We start from the raw sequence: 11,312 nt of genomic DNA on the forward strand, positions 1-11,312 counted from the left end.
ATAAATTTTTAATTCCCTGTTTGAAATGCCTACGATGATTTTGTTGTGCTTGGCAATAGGAATATGGCAGTGAGCAAGACAAACTCCGTTCCAAATCTTATGGAGCTCACAGTCTAGCCCAGGAAAATAAATGTTAAATAAGCATTCATCCATTTGATAGTTATTTCAAAAAGGAAGTGCATGAGAATGCATAGCAGAGGAACTTAGCCTAGAATCAGGATAACTTCTGTAGTTCCACAGGTGACACTAAAAGCTAGAAACTCTAGGCTAGCAGGACTTTACACAGAGACAGCCCCACAAGCTATGGTTGAAGCACAGCAAGTTCTGATGTTACTTCTTCTTCTCCCTGGATCCAGCAGGGAAGAAAGGGTCCCTAGCCAAAGTGGGAAGTGAAGGATTTCAGACAGGATTCAGTGCACAGTAGTGGCAGAGAAGCAAGGATGGAGTTCTTCTGACGGCCTACAAGCACCCAACTCAACTCTGCTAGATCTGGCCAGGAAAGAAACAAGAATCTTGAAGAAATGTGTCATCCCCCTAGCAACCTCCAAACCACAGGAGTCAGGCAATGTCCAGACCAAGCCTGACTCAAAAAATACTTTCCCAAAGATTTAAACTCCCATATCACACTATTGCTCCAGTCTCCTCCTGACCAGCATCATATGATAGGGAACGAGGATGAGAGAACGAGGCTGCTGCTGTGCCCTCGTCCCAGCGGGCGTCTGCTCCTGTCTTCGTGAGCTCAAAACGCCCTCATCTTCTCCACCTGACCATACTGATGAACGTCAGGTTACTCAACACTTTGACTCGCCATGCCAAATCCCAACAATTCTAAATTTATATCAGATGGGGTAGGTATACTTGCTTCAGCTTTGCTATTTAGATGCGGTGGGGGGCGGGTCCCAATCCCTGGGCTACAGACCAGACCAGTCCATGGCCTATTAGGAACCAGGCTGCACAGGGGAGTGGTGGGTGGGCGAGGGAAGCTTCATCTGTATTTACAGCCACTCCCCATCACTCATATTACCTGGTGAGTTCCACCTCCTGTCAGATCAACAGAAGCATTCAATTCTCATAGGAGCATGAACCCTATTGTGAACTGCGTATGCAAAGGTTCTAGAGGATCTAGGTTGTATTCTCCTTATGAGAATCCAATGCCTGATGATCTGTCACTGTCTCCCATCACCCCCAGAAGGAGCCATCTAGTGGCAGGAAAAGAGCTCAGGGCTCCCACTGATAAGCTGACACATCATGGTGAGTTGTATAATTATTTCATTATATATTACAATGTAATAATATCTGTAAAGTACACAATAAATGTAATGAGCTTGAATCATCCCCAAACCATCCACCCCCAAATCCCACAGTCCATGGAAAAATTGTCTTCTATGAAACCAGTCCCTGGTGCCAAAAGATCCGAGACTGCTGTTTAGATCACTGTTCACAAGATCTAAAGTTTTTTAAACAGAGAACTTCCACTCCCATACCATAGAGGGAAGCCATTACTCGCCACCCTGCCTTACAGAGTCCCTGATAGGGAATGCGGGAGAGAGCAAAGTTTCAGAGTCTTCTCTCTCCAAGTTCACTGCCTAGTCTAAGTTAATATTAGATGACCTTAGAATGCCTAAAGCATTATAACTTAACATAGTATGTTAAGTTATTCCCCCAAAGGGCCTTGGTCTCTCCTTTGAACTCCAATTACATTTAGTGTACACTGTCAAACTCATGACCCAGTAAGTCATTATGGGTCAGTTGTAGCAACTGAGACAGGCCAAAAAAAGGAGGGAGCTCTGATGTTGCTTGAGACCCTTGGACGAGGGCCCAGAGCAGCCCTTCTCAATCTGGGCTTCATGAGAAAACTCAGCTCTAAAGCTTATTTTATGTAATGAATTAACTTATATCTCTCCTGCTTCTAGAATGGAACTAGTCATGTCACATCCTAGGGAGATTGAGAAGACAGTCACTCAAATAATATTCTGTAGACCTTAATTCTTTCCTGGAAACCCCATTGAGAAAGGCTGGCCTAATAGAAAAAGTTGGTTCCAGTAACACTTTTGTCACTCTCTTGAACTGTCTAATTCAGAGGATTGTACCCAAATGATGACAGTCACACAAGCATCAGCACAACTAGGGGGAAATGTATATCGAAGGGACACTAATATAAAGACATAACGAGAGAACATGGAAAAACTACTAGGCAACCAGAAGAGCCCCAGCAAGGCCACACCCAGGTCTCCTGATGGCCTTTTATCTTCCTTCTATATGAATGAGATTCAGCAGCTGCTTATCAATTTAACAAGAGATATCTGACCCCTCCAACTAACCAGACCCATTCCATTTTAACAGAAGTCAACTAAAGAAATTAAATGTATTTTTATCTAGTGTAATCGCCTTTGCAGGATTCATTTTCTGGATATATCCGCACGAAACCACCTCCTCCCCTCATCACCCTCAAACTCTCCCCACCCCAGTCCACCAAGCCCTGTGGGAAGGGAGTGAAGGGGTGCAGAAAAACTACCAACAGTGACTAAAGTTCCATGGGATAAAGACTGAGTAAGGGACTGGAGGGAAGATTCATGTGATCTGCCTCCTGTCCCCAAAGTTCTGCCAACTGGGGGCAAGGTTGAGCCACTCTGCAGGGGAGACACAGCGAAGGGTGGAAAAGTGGTGCCAATGAATCTCACTTAGTTTAGCACTTTTTTTTGGCAGTTGTTTTCTAGGTTTTTCATTGATGTGTCCTATTTCCTCAGCTAGCTTGTAAATTCCTTGAGTGTAAAGATGAAGTTTATGCTCTAAATCTTTAATTTTCTACAGTGTTTAGCACAGTGCTTCTCCTGCAGATGCTTAATCAGCACATTGTTGATTAATTAGAATCTGCTTTGGGGGAAAATGGTGTATCCTTGCAACAATTACAGTTAAGGTTTATGTGGAAGTACTGTATGAATATCATGTAGCTTAAAGTATTTAATACTTGTGAACTATGAGCCAAGGCTCTCCCTGACATCCTGCCCTGCTATGCTTCCTGGGAACCACCCACCTCGAAAGTTGGACAGAAACAGAATCCTGAGTGGGGAGGGGGCCTCCTCACTGCTGGAATTTATTAGAGCTCCTCCTGGAAACAGCCCAAACATCTCTTTCTCATCTAACTCTTCAAGAACAGCAGGCAAGCCAGAAACTGTGGATAAAACTGACCCCCCACACACACTAAATCTGCCTTCCATGGAGCCGAGTAAGCTAAGACCCACTGGCTTGCAATTCTCACTGCCAGCACAGCAGTCTGAACACCTGGGACGCTCGAGCTTGGTGCGGGGGTGGGAGTTCACATTACCGAAGCTTGAGTAGGTAGTTTACCTCTCACAGTGTAAACAAAGCTGCTGGGAAGTTGAAACTGGGCAGAGCCCACCACAACTCAGCAAAGCCTCTGTAGCCAGATTGCCTCTCTAGATTCCTCCCCTCTGGGCAGGGCATCTCTAAAAGATAGGCAGCAGCCCCAGTCAGGTGCTTATAGATCAAACTCCCATTTCCCTGAGACAAAGCACCTGGGGGAAAGGGCAGCTGTGGACACAGCTTTAGCAGATTTAAACATTCCTGCCTGCTAACTCTGAAGAGAGCAGCAGATCTGAATGAAAATAAACAAGCAAATTATGAAATATGCAACTATGTGGAAAGACCAAACCTGTTTGACTGGTGTAACCAAAAGTGATGGGGAGAATGGAACCAAGTTGAAAAACACATTTCAGGTTATTACCCAGAAGAACTTCCTCAATCTAGCAAGACAGGCCAACATTGAAATTCAGAAAATACAGAGAACACTAGAAAGATACTCCTCGAGAAGAGCAACCACAAGATACATAATCATCAGATTCACCAAGGCTGAAATGAAGGAAAAACTTAAGGGCAGCCAGAGAGAAAGGCTGGCCTAATAGGTGACCTAATAGGTAAACCTTCGAGTTACCCACAAAGGGTAGCCCATCAGATTAATAGCAGATTTCTCTGCAGAAACTCTGCAAGCCAGAAGAAAGTGGGGCCAATGTTCAAGATTCTTAAAGAATGTTCAACCGAGAATTTCTTTTTTTTTTTTTTTTTTTTGAGATGGAGTTTCGCTCTTGTTACCCAGGCTGGAGTGCAATGGCACGATCTCGGCTCACTGCAACCTCCGCCTCCTGGGTTCAGGCAATTCTCCTGCCTCAGCCTCCTGAGTAGCTGGGATTACAGGCACACACCACCATGCCCAGCTAATTTTTTTGTATTTTTAGTAGAGACGGGGTTTCACCATGTTGACCAGGATGGTCTCGATCTCTTGACCTCGTGATCCACCCGCCTTGGCCTCCCAAAGTGCTGGGATTACAGGCTTGAGCCACCGTGCCCGGCTTCAACCCAGAATTTCATATCCAGCCAAACTAAGCTTCATAAGTGAAGGAGAAATAAAAATCTTTTACAGACAAGCAAATGCTGAGAGGTTTTGCCACCACCAGGCCTGCCTTACAAGAACTCCTGAAGGAAACACTAAACATGGAAAGGAAAAACTGGTACCAGACACTGCAAAAACACTAAATTGTAAAGGCCATCAACACTGTGAAGAAATTACATCAACTAACAGGCAAAATAACCAGCTAGCAGCATAATGACAGGATCAAATTCACACATAACAATATTAACCTTAAATGTAAATGGGCTAAATGCCCCAATTAAAAGACATAGACTGGCAAATTGGATACAGTCAAGACTCATTGGTGTGCTGTATTCAGGAGACCCATCTCATGTGCAAAGACACAGATAGCCTGAAAATAAAGGGTGAAGGATAAAGACACAGATAGCCTGAAAATAAAGGGTGAAGGAATATTTACCAAGCAAATGGAAAGCAGAAAAAGGCAAGTGTTGCCATTCTAGTCTGACAGAACAGACTTTAAACCAACAAAGATCAAAAAGACAAAGAAGGTAATTACATAATGGAAAAGGGATCAATGCAACAAAAAGAGCTAATTTCCTAAATATATATGCACCCAATATAGAAGCACCCAGATTCATAAAGCAAGTTCTTAGAGACCTACAAATAGACTTATACTCCCACACAATATTAGTGAGAGACTTTAACACCCCACTGTCAATATTAGACAGATCAATGAAACAGAAAATTAACAAGGATATTCAGGACTTGAACTCAGCTCTGAACCAAGCAAACCTAAACCCAATCAAACCTAAGCAAACCTAATCCACCCCAAATTGACAGAATATACATTTTTCTTAGCACCACATCTCACTTATTCTAAAATTGACCACATAATTGGAAGTAAAACACTCCTCAGCAAATGCAAAAGAACAGAAATCATAACAAACAATCTCTCAGACCACAGTGCAATCAAATTAGAACTCAGGATTAAGAAACTCAAAACCACACAACCACACAGAAACTGAAAACCTGCTCCTGAATGACTACTGGGTAAATTACAAAATTAAGGCAGAAATAAATAAGCTCTTTGAAATCAATGAGAACAAACACACAACATACCAGAATCTCTGGGACACAGCCAAAGCAGTGTTTACAGGGAAATGTATAGCACTAAATGCCCACAGAGAAAGAACGAAAGATCTAAAATTGACATTCTAACATCGGAATTAAAAGAACTAGAGAAGCAAGAACACACAAATTCAAAAGCTAGCAGAAGACAAGAAATAACTAAAATCAGAGCAGAACTGAAGGAGATAGAGACATGAAAGACTGTTCAAAAAATCAATGAATCTAGGAGTTGTTTTTTGGAAAAGATCAACAAAATAGATAGACTGCTAGCCAAACTAATGAAGAAAAGAGAGAAGAATCAAGTAGACATAATAAAAAATGATAAAGGGGAAATCACCACTGATCCCACAGAAATACAAACTATCATCAGAGAATGCTGTAAACACATACACAAATAAACTAGAAAACCTGGAAAAAAAATTGATAAATTCCTAGACACATTTACCTTCCCAAGATTAAATCAGGAAGAAGTCAAATCCCTGAATAAACCAATAACAAGGTCTGAAATTCAGGCAATAATTAACAGCCTACCAACCAAAAAAAGCCCAGGGCCAGACAGATTCACAGCCAAATTCTACCAGAGGTACAAAGAGGAGCTGGTACCATTCCTTCTGAAACTATTTCAAACAATACAAAAAAAAAAAAAAAAAAGAGGGATTCCTCCCTAACTCATTTTATGAGGCCAGTATCATCCTGATACTAAAACCTGGCAGAGACACAACAAAAAAAGAAAATTTCAGGCCCATATTCCTGATGAACATCGAAGCAGAAATCTTCAATAAAATACTAGCAAACCAAATCCAGCAGCACATCAAAAAGCTTATCCACCACAATCAAGTCAGCTTCATCCCTGAAATCTTGTTCAACATATGCAAATCAATAAATGTAATCCATCACATAAACAGAACCAATGACAAAAACCACATGATTATCTCAATAGATGCAGAAAAGGCCTTTGATAACACTCAACACCCCTTTATGCTAAAAACTCTCAATAAACTAGGTATCAATGGAACGTATCTCAAAATAAAAAGAGCTCTCTATGACAAATCCACAGCCAATATCATGAATGGGCAAAAGCTGGAAGCATTCCCTTTGAAAACTGACACAAGACAAGGATGCCCTCTTTCACATAGTATTGGAAGTTCTGGCCAAGGTAATCAGGCAAGAGAAAGAAATAATGGGTATTCAAATAGGAAGAGAGAAAGTTAAATTGTCCCTGTTTGCAGGTGACATTATAGTATATTTAGAAAACTCTGTTGTCTCAGCTCAACATCTCCTTAAGCTGATAAGCAACTTCAATAAAGTCTCAGGATACAAAATCAATGTGCAAAAATCACAAGCATTCTTATACACCAATAATAGGCAAATAGAGAGCCAAATCATGAGTGAACTCCCATTCACAATTGCTACAAAGAGAATAAAATACCTAGGAATACAACTTCCAAGGGATGTAAAGGACTGCTTCAAGGAGAACTACAAACCACTGCTCAAGGAAATAAAAGAGAACACAAAAAAATGGAAAAACATTCCATGCTCATGGATAAAAAGAACAAATATCGTCAAAATGGCCATACTGCCCAAAGTAATTTAGAGATTTAATGCTATCCCCATCAAACTTCCATTGACTTTCTTCACAGAATTAGAAAAAACTACTTTAAATTTCATGTGGAACCAAAAAACATCCTGTATAGCCTAACAATCCTAAGCAAAAAGAGCGAAGCTGGAGGCATCATGCTACCTGACTTCAAACTATGCTACAAGGTCACAGTAACCAAAACAGCATGGTACTGATATCAAAACAGATATATAGACCAATGGAACAGAACAGAGGCCTCAGAAATAACACCACACATCTGCAACCATCTGATGTCTTTGACAAACCTGACAAAAATAAGCAATGAGGAAAGGAGTCCTGATTTAATAAATGGTGTTGGGAAAACTGGCTAGCCATATGCAGAAAACTAAAACTGAACCCCTTCCCTACACCTTATACAGAAATTAACTCGGGATGAATTAAAGACTTAAACGTAAGACCTAAAACCATAAAAACCCTAGAAGAAAACCTAGGCAATATCATTCAGGACACAGCATGGGCAAAGTCTTTATGACTAAGACACCAAAAGCAATGGCAACAAAAGCCACAATTGACAAATGGGACCTAATTAAACTAAAGAGCTTCTGCACAGCAAAAGAAACCATCATCAGAGTGAACAGGCAACCTACAGAAAGGGAGAAAATGTTTGCAATCTACCCATCTAACAAAGGGCTAATATCCAGAATCTACAAAGAACTTAAACAAATTTAAGAGAAAAAAAAAAAAAAAACCATCAAAAAGTGGACAAAGGATATGAACAGACACTTTTCAAAAGAAGACAATTTATGTGACCAACAAACACATGAAAAAAAGCTCATCCTCACAGGTCGTGAGAGAAATACAAATCAAAACCACAATGAGATACTATCTCATGCCAGTTAGCATGGCAATCATTAAAAAGTTACGAAACAACAGATGCTGGAGAGAATGTGTAGCAATAGGAAGACTTTTACACTGTTAGTGGCAGTGTAAATTAGGTCAACCATTGTGGGAGACAGTGTAGCAATTCCTCAAGGATCTAGAACAAGAAATACCATTTGACCCAGCAATCCCATTACTGAGTATATACCCAAAGGATTATAAATCATTCAACTATAAAGACAAATGCACACATATATTTATTGCATAAACCCATGTATATGGGTATATACCCAAAGGGTTATAAATCGCTGTACTATAAAGACACATGCACACATGTGTTTATTGCAGCACTGTTTGCAATAGCAAAAACTTGGAACCAACCCAAATTCCCATCAATGATAGACTGAATAAGGAAATTGTGGCACATATACACCATGGAATACTATGCAGGCATAAGAAAGGATGAGTTAATGTCCTTTGCAAGGACATGGATGAAGCTGGAAACCATCACTCTTAGCAAACTGACACAAGAACAGAAAACCAAACACTACATGTTCTCACTCATAAGTGGGAGTTGAACAATGAGAACACGTGGACACAGGGAGGGGAATATCACACACTGGGGCCTGTTCAAGGGTCGGGAGCTAGGGGAGGGATAGCATTCGGAGAAATACTTAATGTAGATGATGGGTTGATGGGTGCAGCAAACCACCATGGCATGTGTATACCTATGTAACAAACTTGCATGTTCTGTACACATTATCTCAGAACTTAAAGTATAATAATTTTAAAATATTTTAAAAAGAAATAAAAGGGGGGTTGGGGCAAGGAATAAAGAAAAGAAAGGCAATTTGAAGGACAGAATGTATAGTGTCATCTCATTTGTGGGAACAGTTTTTAAAAGAACAATGCATGTAAATTATAGGACACTTCTCGAAGAATACACAAAGCCAAGAGCTGTATGGGAAGAAGGTAAAAGCAGCATAGGGAAGAGTTACTTTCCACTTTTCACATAACTTTCTGTCCTTTTTAAAATCATGAGCGGGTGTTATTTTTATAATTCAATGAATATATGTGTTGATTTGAAAAACACACTGATCCTGAAAGTTAAAATTCCAATTCAGAGAAAATTGATTTCTATGAAAACTATCAATCTGCCAGCAATGCCAGAAAAATGAAGTGTAGCTGTACAACACAGACAGTGGGTGAGGTTGTCATCACTTACTCTGATTGCACATATGGAATTTAAAACATCCATTTCACCAGATTAAAAATATTCAATAAGATTTACAAAAAGCACTTAACACTTGCCAGCACTTAGTAAGTAAGTGCTCAATAAGTAGTTACTGTTAACACTTTTACTATTACTTTCTCTGCCTGGCAGTTGTCCTAACCCCACTCCAACCCTCCCACATTCCCTAATCCTGAATCGTGTCAGTGATGCATGACTCAACAGTCAAACTAAGAAAGCTAATGCAAAATGCAAGACTTAAATTCCACCCCAGGTGAATTCTCTTCTGGACCACAGGCAGCCAGCCCTTGAAAAGGATGGGAGTAGAGCCCTCAATCATGGAAGCATTTTTTTCCTCAAGATAGGCAGATGTTACCACCTCCATAGAAGAACAATCCCATTGCCTATTACAGTTCCCATTTCAAAGAGATGCTCCCACATATGTATGTATTTCACCAAAAGATTTCCTGGTTTGTTTTGTTTTTTGTTTTTTTGTTTTTTTGAGATGGAGTCTCTGGTTCCATTGCCCAGGCTGGAGTGCAGTGGTGCAATCTTGGCTCACTACAACCTCCGCCTTCTGGATTCAAGCAATTCTGCTGCCTCAGCCTCCTGAGTAGCTGGAATTGCAGGAATGCACCACCAGGTCCAGCTAATTTTTGTATTTTTAGTAGAGACAGGGTTTCACCATGTTGGCCAGGCTGGTCTCAAACTCCTGACCTCAAGTGATCCGCCCACCTCAGCCTCCTAAAGTGCTGGGATTACAGGCATGAGCCACTGCGCCTGGCCCACGCTTTCCTGTTCTTATCTCCAGTAAGCCAGCTTGATGAGGAGTAGTGCTAGAGATTCCCATACTTCTTAACTGCTTTCTATCCGTTTCTACTCACAGGCCCCCTCCCTAAGCTCCCCTGTGCTCTCTACAAAAGAAATAGTGCTGGAGGCCAAATAGCAACACTGCCCATGCAAGAAAGAGCCATGTGATGTTCACCAAGCTCCCAAGCCAGAATTCTCTTTTCCCAGAATCCTTTGGCTGTCTGGCTATCTACCTCTAAAAGAAGGTGGAGAGTCAAACGTGCCCTGTAGCCCTGTCCCTTTGAACCAAGCCCTAAGAAACTCTGCAGCAGTCCTTCTGTGTACCCTCCCACAGGCCCCCACACAGATGGAGAGCCCTGGGAAGGGTTCCCACAGTGCATTAGCTCTAAACAGTGCAAGAGGACAGGGAATGTAGTACTCTCTAGCCTCTGTCAATAATTCATGAGGCTCAGACTGAGGGGCACCAGTCAGAGTCAGTTTTCCCTGGACATGGGGAAAATAATACTTAAACTCCCTTATCTCATCGAGTTGTGCTGAGTACCAAAGCTGAGTACTGCAGCTGTAACTTCTTGGCTGAGGAAGATACTATAAATCCAGTGCAGGCCTGTTCTATTACTTGCTAGCCATTCACCTACTTTTGATTGCTGAAATCCTTTTTCAACTGCTCAGCTGACCTACTCATATACTAAATGAATCTTGAATGAGCATGAATTCTATTAAAAAGTGGCCCCTGAACTGAATTTCACAAACCAGGATTATTTCCCCTCTAATTGTAGGGACTGGCATAAGGCTGCCAAACTGGTGATTTCACCAACACGTTTCTAAACCTACCCATCTGATTTCATCATCTTTTCTGAAAGAAAAGACTAACACAAAAAAAAAAAAAGGAAAAGGAAGCAAACATATACTCCACAATAAAGGGCTATTAAATACGCTTAGCTTTACGAAACTCACTGTAATGTCTTTACTTTTCTCATTTTGCCTTGAACTAGTGAAAACATTGCCATGGACCAGCACTGCTTCTCAGTCTGACATTTGGAGGCCAGTGGGTTAAGCCAGTTCAGATGCTTGCATTTGGGTCTGTTGGGGCCATTCTGCAGTGTACCATAAGCCATCCAGATTTATTCATTCTGCCAGAAACCCAGAGGGAGATCATTTCAGCCCACTTGGCAGAAGTGGAGGCTGAAGTCTTGGACACAGAATTTATAGCTGGCAAGGACTTTTTTCATCATCCGTTCCATACCCTCAAGTAATTTACAAATGAAGAGTCTGGCCCGGGACACCAATAATAATCACTA

At 41.2% G+C, this 11,312-nt stretch overlaps 1 long non-coding RNA gene across 3 annotated transcripts in view; it reads right to left on the reverse strand.

Annotated features, from left to right (window-relative positions):
- LOC141583550 (uncharacterized) overlaps positions 1-11,312 on the reverse strand; it is a 103,035-nt gene that overhangs the window by 90,697 nt on the left and 1,026 nt on the right. The window lies entirely within an intron of this gene.

This window comes from Saimiri boliviensis, chromosome 2, assembly GCF_048565385.1.
Source record: "Saimiri boliviensis isolate mSaiBol1 chromosome 2, mSaiBol1.pri, whole genome shotgun sequence".
NCBI classification, from domain to species: domain Eukaryota; kingdom Metazoa; phylum Chordata; class Mammalia; order Primates; family Cebidae; genus Saimiri; species Saimiri boliviensis.